Raw genomic sequence first — 13068 nt, 5'->3', positions numbered from 1 at the left:
TGACACCTCTGACAGTGTAGCCCTTCCTCAGCACTGCGCTGGAGTGTTAACACTGATTTTTATGCCCAAGTTCTCGAATGGGACTTAAATCCAGAACCTTTTGACTCAGAATCAAGAATGATACAAACTAAGTCACAGCTCACTAACATGTGGCATTGTTAAAAGTTATTCCAGCACGAGTGATGTTCAACGTCTCCTGTTCCCACTTGTTCAGTTTCATCCTCCAATATCAGCTTCCTCCTTTTGATCAGTCATTCACGGTTTCAGATTTAGATTCAGATACGTCATCTGTAAAATAAAAGCTGCTATCTATGATGACACACCTAGTTTCTCCAATTGGTATTATTTTAATAGCAGCATTATTGCGTGCATTATGAACTGGTTAGTGCCAGAGTTAAAATCACATTGCTTTGCAAATTTATGCACTGTATATATTAATGATTTCCATATGATAGCATCGATTGAATACAGTTGATATTTCCTCTGTCAATGAAATGACATATGGATAGAAAATGCTGTTATTTAAAAAACACATTTAATCCATTTGAATTACATTTCGCTTCCTTTTTTAATGAATGTATTAATTTTTCAAAATTAATGGAATAATATTGGGGCAGCACGGTGGCACAGTGGTTAGCACTGCTGTCTCGCAGCGCCAGGGACCTGGGTCCGATTCCTGGCTTGGGTCACTGTCTGTATGGCATTTGCATGTTCTCCCCATGTCTGCGTGGGTTTCCTTCGGGTGCTCTGGTTTCCTCCCACAGTCCAAGGATGTGCGGGTTAGGTTGATTGGCCATGCTAAATTGATCCTAATGTCAGGGGATTAGCAGGGTAAATACGTGAAGTTATGGGAATAGGGCCGGGGTGCGATTGTGGTTGGTGCAGACTTGATGGGCCGAATGGCCTCCTTCTGCGCTTCTGGAAGGGATCATCAGGATTCTATGATTCTATACCTTCATTAAAATAGTGTGTGGAAGACTGTTATATTTCCTTACTATTATATCCAACAGCAATTTTGACATGATAATTTACAGAGGGAAAAAGCAACAGAATCTTCTTCTCACTGAGAGGTTAACTATCTTTGTCCAGGATTGTAGCAACACAGGCACTTTTCTTAATTAACGTGTTTTGGGTGTTATGGACAATAGTGGCAAGGAAATATTTATTGCTCACCTCTATTGTCTGAACTGGTGCTTGTGGTTGAAGAAGCAGATGACAAAAATGATAACTTAGAGGAGCCTGGAGAACAGAAAATGGGAGTAGGAGGTCTGTGCAGGAATAAATGGGTGATTTTCAGTCTTCCATCATCTTCCTCCTATTCATCTCCTTCATTATTGTTGTCGTAGCTTAGGAGGCAGTTACATTTTTTTGCTCTTTCAAGTCAACTCCTCCTCAGAGGGAGACGATGGCCCAGTGGTATTATCGCTCGACTGTTAATCCAGAAACTCAGCTAATGTTCTGGGGACCCAGGTTTGAATTCTGCCACGGCAGATGGTGGAATTTGAATTCAATAAAAAATATCTGGAATTAAAAGTCTACTGATGACCATGAAACCATTGTCGATTGTCGGAAAAGCCCATCTCGTTCACTAATGTCCTTTAGGGAAGGAAATCCGCTGTCCTTACCTGGTCTGGCCTACATGTGACTCCAGAGCCACAGCAATGAGGTTGACTCTCAACTGGCCTCTGAAATGGCCTAGCAAGCCACTCAGTTCAAGGGCAACTAGGGAAGCGCAATAAATGCTGACCCAGCCAGCGACATCCATGCCTCACGAATGAATTAAAAAAAACTATCATTATCTTCCTCCTACTTCCCCTATTATTGCTGCAGTGGACCTGTTTTTGAATTGAAGCTAAGAATAGGCGAGTATTATTCAAGGGCGGCATGGTAGCACAGTGGTTAGCACTGCTGCTTCACAGCTCCAGGGACCTGGGTTCGATTCCGGGCTTGGGTCACTGTCTGTGTGGAGTTTGCACATTCTCCTCCTGTCTGCGTGGGTTTCCTCCGGGTGCTCCGGTTTCCTCCCACAGTCCAAAGATGTGCGGGTTAGGTTGATTGGCCATGCTAAAATTGCCCTTAGTGTCCTGAGATGCGTAGGTTAGAGGGATTAGTGGGTAAATATGTAGGGATGTGGGGGTAGGGCCTAGGTGGGATTGTGGTCGGTGCAGACTCAATGGGCCGAATGGCCTCTTTCTGTACTGTAGGGTTTCTATGATTTCTATGATTAATACCTTGAAATTAAGGAGAGAGAGAAGAGGAAGCTTAACTGGCCCCAATTGTCTCATTGCTTAAACTCTAATAAATAGTTCAGGCTGATTTAGCTTTTAGCTGTGTGGAGCTTCATAGGGAGGTCTGGACAATGATGCAGGTGTTCAATCACTATCCAGACATGGGAATATTTGCTTGGCGCTGTGTCCTGCTACTTTGGTTATCTGCTTGTTTCAATGGGTCCAGATATTCTTACAAAAAAGTTCCATGAGACCAGTAATTAAGTGATTTGACAGTCAACTGAGTGGGGCAGGCATTTATTCCTTACCTGGATTCCCCTTTATCTACTGTTGAAGTGTGTAGGTGGAGCTGTCTTTTTGAACACTGTATGCAAGTTTCCATGTACTACAGCAGCTTTCTTCCATTTTCATGGGGTTTATACCAATCATTACTCCAATGGGTACGCTAAAGAACCAACCCAGAAAGTTTTCACGTAAATACTTCTTATGACCACTCGTGGCCACAAGTCTTTTCCAACAGCATAACAGCAATCGCTTCTCGGCCTTTTGGCTAAGATCAAGTGTAGTATGAAGAGGATGCTGCGCTTGGTTGAGGTCATTAGGTTACATTTAAGCTTCATATGTTTCATATGAAGCAATTTTTTAAAGCGGCATCTCGGCCTTTTGGCTAAGATGCAAATGAGATCAAGCCTTGGAGGAGGAAACCTCCCCCTCCTCCAATCAGCTTGGCTCATGTAGATCAGGCCCAGGACAGGGTAATTTGGTCGCTTGCCCTGTCTTGTCAGCCTGGGTCGGAAATGTCTCAACTTGTTGAGACTCTGAATTGGATTTGATTTGATTGAATTGGAAAAGTAGCAGCCCCATCTTGACCGAAAGGGAAGATCAGGTGATGGGTTACATTTGTGTCTGGGGACTCCCTTTCAGTTTACAGGTATATGTTGTCATGATTCCTCTACTTCTTCACACCTAAGTAAGAGTGAGTTACTGATAGAATTACAAAGGAGTAGCAGTGTGCTTTGCACAACATCATCATAGGGGGCCTGATTCGGAATATCAGATTGAACTGGACTGAAGTCAATCAGTATGAATTGAGGTGATCAGATACTCAATGACAGGATGGCTTCTGTACTGCTGGGGTTGGACTGGGTTCTTGTGAAAAGTTACATGTAGTTGGCAGCATTTTTCTTGCTCTCTTTTTGCCTAATCTCAGCTCAGCACCCATCCCATCCACACATTGAAGATTTGGAAGCTCATCCAAGCATTGAGAAATCTAAACTACACTACGCTGCTGCCATGTCACTAAAAGTTTAATCTGCCTGAACTATTTATTAGAGTTTGAGCAATGAGACAGTAGGGGCCAATTAACACAGTTGACTAACTCAGATCTGACGAAGGGTCATCCAGACTCAAAACAATGGCCATACTCTCTCTCCACAGATGCTGTCAGGTCTGCTGAGATTTTCCAGCATTTTCTATTTTTGAGTACAGTTGACCAGATGATTAGCGTGTGGATCAGAATAATGCCAATATTACAAGGTTTGATTCCCATTCTGGGAGATGTGGTTCAGGGGCCAGTCTCCTGTCCATGCCCCGTAGTAAAATCACAGCACAACTCGTGGTTTGAGGTCTCTCAAATTGAGGATACTACCTAGATGAGGAATGAAAGGACAGGCAGCAATTTGACATGACTTTATCTTAATTTCTGCCCAGATGGAAAGTTAAACTGGTTTCAATAGCCCACAGCACATCTGTTAGATGCAAGCAGGATCTTGCATCTTCATTATGTAATAACTCATGCACATGCAAGACATCGCTAAGACAAGATAGAAAAAAATTGTAAAGATGCCAATCTTAAATTATGATTCATCCTCTACTCAGAAAAGCTTTTACATTGTTGCAGACAAAAGGGTAAAGTGGAAAACTACCAGTTGGATTAGTCAAATCAATATTTACATCAAATATGCCACTTCTAAATGAGCAAACTTACGATATAAGAATATTATTTAAATATCTGGTGCTATGCACATGGCAGTATGACATATTGGAGGTGATTCTCCCATCCCGCCGTGATGATTTTTTTAGCACAGATTCTAGCGGCAGCCGAATTGCAGGATTTGCGCTGGGCGTTCGGGCCTCAGCGCGTCTCCCAGCCTCAGCTTTTTGGCGTTGACGGATCCACGCTGAAAATCAGCACAACGGTCATCTGCATGCATTTATATACCTTACCATCTAATTAGTGGGTGCGCAACTAGAATCTCCGTCCCACTAGCATCTCCCCCCTCTCTGCCGTGGTGTCACTCTGGTGCAGTTTACAACTGCTGTATAAAAGTTGGGAGCTGGCGTGGCAGCATTGAACAGGAATAAGGCGGTAAGTGCTGTGGAGCTGCAGCCCCCAGAGTGCTGGGGAGGTTGGAGGCAGGAAAATTGCTGCCTGCTGTGGGGAAGTTCCTGGAGACCTTCAGGTGCTGTCCCCAGGCCCAGGGATGTTCCATGTGGGGTAAGGTAGGCCCGTAACCCTACATTAACTGGTCAGGCTGCTCACTGCAGCCACTGGGCTGTTCCTTTGTTTTGGCTGTGGGGTGTGATGAGGGACTGGTTTGTGTGCTGGGGTTTTAGGGAGGGCGGTGTTGCTGCTTGAGGACTCATTGACTGGGCGTGTCTCAGAGGGAGGTGTTGACCCGTTAGAGAGAATCTCCATTACAAGGGAGGAAGTGTTAGGTTTTTTAGGTAACATTAAAACTGACAAATCCCCAGGGTCTGATGGCATCCATCCTAGACTGCTCAGGGAGACAAGAGGTGTAATTGCTGGGCCTCTGATGGAAATCTCTGTCTCTTCGTTGGACACAGGTGAGGTCCCTGAGGATTGGAGGATAGCGAATGTGGTACCATTATTTAAGAAGGGTCGCAGGGATAACCCGGGTAATTATAGGCCAGTGAGCTTGACGTCCGTGGTAGGGAAGTTGTTGGAAAGGATTCTTAGAGACAGGATGTATGCGCATTTAGAACGGAACAATCACATTAGTGTCAGACAGCATGGTTTTGTAAGAGGGAGGTCGTGCCTTACAAATTTGGTAGAGTTTTTTGAGGAAGTGACAAAAACGGTTGACGAAAGAAGGGCCATGGATGTCGTCTATATGGATTTCAGTAAGGCATTTGACAAAGTCCCTCATGGCAGGTTGGTTAAGAAGGTTAAGGCTCATGGGATATGAAGGGTATAGATAGGGTGAACAGTGGGAAGCTCTTTCCCAGGTCGGAGGTGACGATCACGAGGGGTCACGGGCTCAAGGTGAGAGGGGCGAGGTATACACAGAGAGTGGTGAGGGCCTGGAATGCGCTGCCAAGTAGGGTGGTGGAGGCAGACACGCTGGCATTGTTTAAGACTTACCTGGATAGTCACATGAGCAGTCTGGGAATGGAGGGATACAAACGAATGGTCTAGTTAGACCAAGAAGCGGCACAGGTTTGGAGGGCCGAAGGGCCTGTTTCCTGTGCTATACTGTTCTTTGTTCTTTGTTCATCAAATGGTCAACTTACTCACCGATTTTCTATGTTTTCTATCTAACCTTATATTGAACTGGGCCATTTTTCATGGGCTTAAAATATATATTGGGCCATTAAGTGATTGACCTAACACCAGAATGAGGCTCCTTTGCTGAAATTATATTGCAATGTGCGGTGCAACCTCCTTTACTTGGGATTCTCCGGTGATGCTGAGGTCCAAGCAACGGTCAGCAAAAGCAGTCTTTTTCTGAAAATGGCAGAAATCATTCTTGTGGAGCTGGGAGGTCAGGCGTGAAAAACCGACTCCACTTGACGTATTGCTGATACATCTGGACATTTTTAGGCTACTACTTGCAGGAAAGATACATCTAATTCTGGGGAAAGCCATTTTTAAATAGTGAAGGAGAGACAGCTGCCTGTAGCTTGCCAAAATAATATTAATGAGGTATAGGGGGCGATTTTCCCCCAGAGAATCTAAGTGCCCAAAAGGCGGGAAAATGGGAGGTTTTCCTGCCTGCTTTTTGGGCGTACTTAGTGGGATGGATTTCCGGCACTCTGCTTTACAGAGTTCACCGGAGGATTCACACCGGTAAAGTGGGGGAAACAGCTAAGGGGCACCCCCCCCCCCCCCCCACCCTTGCCCCCAACATCCCGCAGTGGGCCTCAATGACCTCTGTCCCCCACCAGTGAGGTGATCACTCCTGGTCCCTGTTGATGGGGACCAGTTTTAATCCCCACTGGCGGGAACCTCTGGACTTCATGCAGTGTCCTGGATTTTACGACCTTTGTGCATTGTTAGGGAGAAGAATGATTGGCAGGTCAGGTGGCAGGAGTCCTTTCATTTTCAGTTTTGGGTTGCTGGCTGCTGTTTTAGTTTAGAAGGTGTTTGGACAGCAGCTGAAAAGCAGAGCTTCTGTGTTTCTCTCTCCCTGGTATTGTAAATTCTGCTGGCTAGCTGGAAGTAGGTCTTCTTACCTTCCTGCAGTGAGAATTCTGTCTCTTGCAGTGGTTTGCTGGCTGAAAGATAGAGGATAGCAGTGGCATTATCTCTACCTCGAGGGCTGCTGGAAGTTACAAGGCTGGGAAACCAGAGTTTCAGTTCTCCAACCAAAGGACTAAGCTCCAGCATCATGCGAGCATTCATATTTTCTGCACTAAACCTGTGGCAGGGATGTGTTTTAAGGAGGTTTGTTTGGTTGGAACATTTCATATATTTGTTAAGGGTTATACAATATCATGTTGTTTCTTTTCTTGTTTGTAATTGATAAAAGTTATTGCTATGTATTAACTGCATTCTTAAATAGACTTTGTTTGACAAACGCTCCCTGGTGGGTCATTTGAATCATACCTGAAGTGAAACATCTCATGCTTACCCTAGCCAAATTCAAATAGCAAAACTTACGATCCAGGCAGACTTCATAAAACACTTTCGAGTTTCTGACCTGAATTATAACAGTCAGGAATGCAAACTCCTGAAATTACTTCTGGATACACAAGTCTGAGTCTCAGGATACAGGTTTGACAGGTTAGGTCAGAAATTAGGAGAAGTTTCTTCACCCAGCAAGTGGTCAGCCTGTGGAATTCGTTACCACAGAAAATTGTTGAGGCCAAAACACTGTGGATGCGATCTTATTGGCCATCCACGCCCCACTGCTGTTGCAGCAAGGATGGAGAATTTGGTGTTCAGCCAAATCTCTGTTCACTGCAGTGAGACCAGAAAATCCTGCCAGCGTAAATGGCCGGAAAACTCTGCCCTGTATTTTCAAGAAGCAGTGAGGTATAGCACGTGAGGTGAAGGGAATCAAAGGATATAAGGGGAAGGCGATATCAGGCTATTGAGTTGGAGACCAGCCATGATCATAATGAATGGCAGAGCAGGCTCAAAGAGCCGGATGGCCTCCTCCTGCTCCTATTTCTTATGTTTCTATGTTAAACTGCTGTTTGGAAAAGGAGATAAATGTCAAATGTATTTCCACTTTCTACTGAAGCAAATTAAATAATTATTTCAGTCATCCTAAAATTGTTGACCAACCTCTAAGTTTTGTTGGACAATCTCACGCTTTTCTGATAGAAAAACCTATTGCTTCTTTCAGCTATAAAAGTAACACTAATAAATTGACCACATTCCGTTAATAGATATAAGATTTTTATACACAGAACCATAGTATCCCTACAGTGCAAAAAGAGATTATTTGGCCCATTGAGTCTGTGCTGACTCTCCGACAGAACATCTTAGCCAAGCCCACCCTCTGCCCTATCCCTGTAACCCCACATATTTACTTCACTAATCCCCTAACCTAAACATCTTTGGACACAGCGGAGCAAATTGGCATGGCCAATCCACCTAACCTGCGGACTGTGGGAGGAAACCAGAGCAACTGGAAGAAACCTACACAGTCACTGGGAGAATGTGCAAGCTCCACACAGATAGTCACCTGCAGCTGGAATCGAACCCAGGTCCCTGACACTGGGAGGCAGCAGTGCTAATCACTGCGCCACAATGCTGCTCATATCGGATGGTGATAATGTTTGCAGAGAGATTCTTATTCACTCTACGGAGTCATCTGGGGGCAAGGGTCAGCAACTACCTTCTATCACTTAAAGTAAAAGTGAATGGGAAATGTTGACGGAAAATCATGATCAAAGATCTGTGAAAACCTTATGTAAAACTTGTGGGCAGGAAGTGTTTGCATGCCAGATGATATTTATCATAGAAACCCTACAGTGCAGAAGGAGATCATTTGGCCCATTGGGTCTGCACTGATATCAATCACATCCCATGCCCTTTCCCCCACATTTACCCCATTCATCCTTCTAACATACACAACCCAGGACACTAAGGGGCAATTTAGTATGGCCAATCAACCTAACTCGGACATCTTTGGACTGTGGGAGGAAACCAGAGCACCCGGATGAAACCCATGCAGACACGGGGAGAACATGCAAACTCCACACAGATAGTGACCCAAGCTGGGAATCGAACCCGGGTCCCTGGAGCTGGAGGCAGCAGTGCTAACCACTGTGCTACCGTGCCACCAGTATAAACTCCAAAGATGTGCGAGTTAGGTGGATTGGCCATGCTAAATTGTCCATTAGTGTCTGGGGGATTAGCAGGGTCAATACATGGGGTTACAGGGATAGGGCCTTGGTGAGATCATTGTCAGTGCAGGCTCGATGGGTTGAATGGCCTCCTACTGCACTATATGGATTCTATGATTCCATGATTCTATTTATTAAAGGACAATTATGTTACAAGAATGTAAGAGCATTTTTGCACGTAGTGACTTTCTGTAAATAATTAAGTGGAGATTTCCGAGTGTGCTGCACATTTTACAACTAAAGGTATGGTTTCTGCAGCTTTTATTAAGCCTCTGGCAATTTCTTTCATTTCACCTGGGCCTGAAGTAATATATCCAACTTCTGACATCAAACGGAAAATATCAATCTTTTGTGATTCTTTATTCTCCAACGGTAATCTAGAAACCGATTGCACAATTGACATTGGGGGAAAGAACGAGACCAATTCTTTTCCACAGATTCCCCCAGTATCAAATAAAGAATCTCACTTATGCATCAATAACACTGTAAATTCTTTTCCAGATTTGTGATACTGTAGTATTTCCAACTGAATGAAAATCTGATTGGAATTTTATGATATCTCCTAAATTACAGATAGTATATTAGATGACTTGTGTGCTGATAATGCCTATATTTTGAAAAAATGTAGGATTTTAACATTGTGAGTGAGCGTCAGGCGTGGAAAAAATTGAGATTGAGATCTTATTTGTTGTTAGATAGGAAATCGTGCGGATGTGTGTTGATGTCTCTATGCTTCTAAGTAAAGAAGCTTTTGCTGGAAAACAATGGGGGAAAATTAGGATTCTCCCATTTCTCTGCTTTAGCGTCAGTTCAAGAACTGCAGAAATCTCGGAAAAAACAGTATCATGCTGTTTCTTTTTGGGGGGGGTGGAGAGGTGGATTTAGGAACAGAAATTGCTAGACCAATAAAAAGGCTAACAGGACAGAATTGTATGGCGCCAGCAGAACAGGAGCGGGGCTGGAAAATGCAATGTGTCATTCAGAAGCCCATTGACTTTGGCGGGTCTGTAAAATCCTGCCAGAGGGAGGGGTCATAAATTCCAGCCCATGAGCCATCTGTATCATCTTGATCCATCCTGATAGAGGTACGATACAATGATAATGGTGTTCTTGGTGATAATGGTGATGATGTAATCATTGCAATCGATCCCTATCAATTTGTTTACAACAAACCCAGACGTGGCTTCTGGAAAACTCCACTGGTGCAAAGTACCATGGATCCACAGTCATCTGTTCCTCCCAAGCATGCTGCAATTATTACACCTGATATTTCAAATTACTCATCCTGCTGTAATTCCATCAAATTATGATATACAAACAAGAGAACCTCATCCAATTTCATTTCCAATGTCTTAAGGAGTTGAGTGAGCCAGAGTGAGGCCTGTTTCTACAATTGGATTGCAAAGTTCCTCCTGAAGAAAAGGGGCCAGAGGAGGGGTCTGTCTTTCACAGAAAGCACCACAGGCCTGCAGGAAAAGATACGTGAGCTGACTGGGAATGGGTGGCACCAGTCTAATGTCAAGTTCCAACATACTGGAAACAATGTAGAAAAAACATAATTATTTTATTAGTTTAGCCATGACAGGAAAACCCATAATTATCATTCCTTAGTGTAGCGTTTTCAATAGGCCTGCCATTTATAATCACCACCCCTTCGCACTGTTATGAAGTACTTTCAATCATCCAGGATGTCAATACACTTTATGGCATACTTCATACATTACAACAGTGGTTACAACTGGAAAGTGCTTCACTGGTTGTAAGGCACTTTGGGATATGTTGTGCAAGGCAATTGTCACAGAAAATCTTACGGTGTTATTTCTTATTGCCTATGATCATTTATTTTTGTCTGTTCAAGTGCATATTTTTTTACCCTCATATTCAGTGAGTCAATTTTAAATAATCCTGCAGCAAGCCTTTTTGTATGCAAAAATGAAAAGTTCAGTTTACTTACTCTGGGGATTATTCAAATGACTCTCTCTCATTCACTTCCTCACTGACACTCTCCCATTTATACAACAAAATTAGGTGTAGTTGAAGATTAAAATATACTTACAGAATTGTAATGGACCACAGTCGCTGTTTCAATGCAGGCTATTATTCTGTAGTTACATTGTTAGGTTGTCTGAAGTGAAGGCTTTGAAATTGCTGAGATGTCTCTGCAAGAAGTTGGTTTTCTCAGGTAAGCTTGAAAGTGGAACCAGGAAGAGAGGATGTTATTTATTTCCCTTTTAAGGAAGTGCAATGTGGTCCTTTCTTTTTTTAAAATATTTTTCCAATTCAATCAAATCAAATCCAATTCAGAGTCTCAACAAGTTGAGACACCCCAGATCCAGGCCGACAAGACAGGGCGAGCGACCAAATCACCCTGTCCTGGGCCCAATCCACATGAGCCAAGCTGATTGGAGGAGCAAAGCAACACCTCCTCCAAGACTTGAGCTCACCCGCATCCTAGCCAAAAGGCCGGGATGCAGCTTTTAAAAATTAGCCTGGTTGATTGAAGCCCCTTTCTTACCATGTGGTGAAGTTCCCTGCTAGAATTCCATCTCCTTCTTTGAAAGCAGTTTGGATTTTCTCCGTGAGATCTTAAGCAAAGAACCACTGTATCATGTGACCTGGACAAAGTCATGTTCAAAATAAGGAATTGTGCTAATTTTAATTCACTATTTGAATTTTATCTCCCACCTGCAGTTCTTTTAAGAGACCAAGTCTGTTGTTCTTGCCAAGTCCTAATTTGCATTCTTACCATTGTGTTTTGCTTATCTCCTGACCTGACAAGTACTGAGTCAAATTAAAGATTGTCTTTGTCTTCTCAAGTTAATAGCTGGACCCACAAAACTGTTTGGCTGCTTGGAGATGTCTTGATATTCAGTTATTTTAAATTTGTTCTTTTTAAAGTGAACCTTAAGTTTCTTTAAAAGTTCAAAGCAATGTCATGAAAACAATGTTAAGTGTAGAGACTTTCTTTACATCTTCAACCTTCATCTGGAAATACTCTTCACTTATACCCTGCTATACATCCAGGTCAAAGGAATCAAATATAGCTATAAGTTTCATGAACATGTCACCACAGCTATATGGGCTGCACATCTAGTTGTTATCGAATGTCATCATGATAATTGGAATTCCTCACTTTATTTATTCTACATGGGGTAAAATGGGTGCTTGTTGATGTTGATTCTGTTCTAACTTGCATTTCTGCACAGGTAAATTTTGTATCTAAGGTGATCACAGTTATACATAAAACATCTTTGCCAACAGAAGCTAGCAACTCAGAATAAAGTGTTTGAAAAAATAGTAAGTTTGTTTTAATCCATAAAATGGCGGTCTGCAGTTTGAACTATCATTTATAATGTCAAACGCCTTAAACCAGTATCAGAGATGACTACAGAAGTATCAATGGGATATTTTGCTACTTAGGTGTTGCTGTAGGTAACTTGAGCAGTGTGTTCCAGTGCCAGAAAAACACCCACAGTTCCTTAGTCATAAAGGTTAAACCACAATCTGCAGGAAGTGTTGTTGATTGCAATACATCTTTGAGTCTTCCAAAAAAAGCAGAGCCCTTAATTGGCTGTACTGCTCTGTGTAGCAGCTCAGTTGCCAGAGAAATACGTCCTGATTGTTCATTCCTCTGCACTTACTAGATGTCTACAATTCACTGATGAACACAAGACCTGAGGCTCACGCACTGGAGCACTTAGGCCTATCCATTCAGATACAGGGATTACTTCCTAAAAGGGTTGTACTTGAATTTCTAGGTCTCTGTTTAGAGAAAGCACCCAACTTTTATCAGTTTATACTCAAGGAAGGATAAGGAAAATTGTCTCCCAATGTGTACTGTTCATTCATACAACTTATGTAAATAAAACTGCTGCTCACTCCAAGCCTTTCTCTTGATCAGTAAAAGTGTTTATCCTGTCTGCAATTAAGAAAGGGAAATTCACGTGGTGATATGCAATATGTTTCAGTAGCCACTCTCTTGATGCTTAGGCCATGATGTCCCTATTTAGTTCAAGATATACTTCAGAAACTTGAACAAATAATCCAGGCTTAACATTGCAGTAGAGTGTGATGGAACATCCATCAAGTCTATAAGGTAGACATGCACCTCAACATCTAATTTCCTGTTAATTCTGCCATAGTGCCCTACCATTCTGTGATCTCCACTGGTAAGCACCACTCTGGACCAGCAGCAGCGGAACTTCAATGCCAAAGATGGCTGAGCTCCCTGAACAGTATT

General features: G+C 42.9%; 1 pseudogene; it reads left to right on the top strand.

Moving 5' to 3' along the window:
- The first annotated feature begins 2758 nt into the window (after positions 1-2758).
- LOC144505712 (U2 spliceosomal RNA) lies at positions 2759-2922 on the top strand (annotated as a pseudogene).
- Positions 2923-13068: the final 10146 nt, after the last annotated feature.

The sequence above is a fragment of the Mustelus asterias genome, chromosome 16, assembly GCF_964213995.1.
Source record: "Mustelus asterias chromosome 16, sMusAst1.hap1.1, whole genome shotgun sequence".
NCBI lineage: Eukaryota > Metazoa > Chordata > Chondrichthyes > Carcharhiniformes > Triakidae > Mustelus > Mustelus asterias.
Note: the sequence above shows the minus strand (reverse complement) of the source record. Positions and strands in the feature narration are given on the sequence as shown.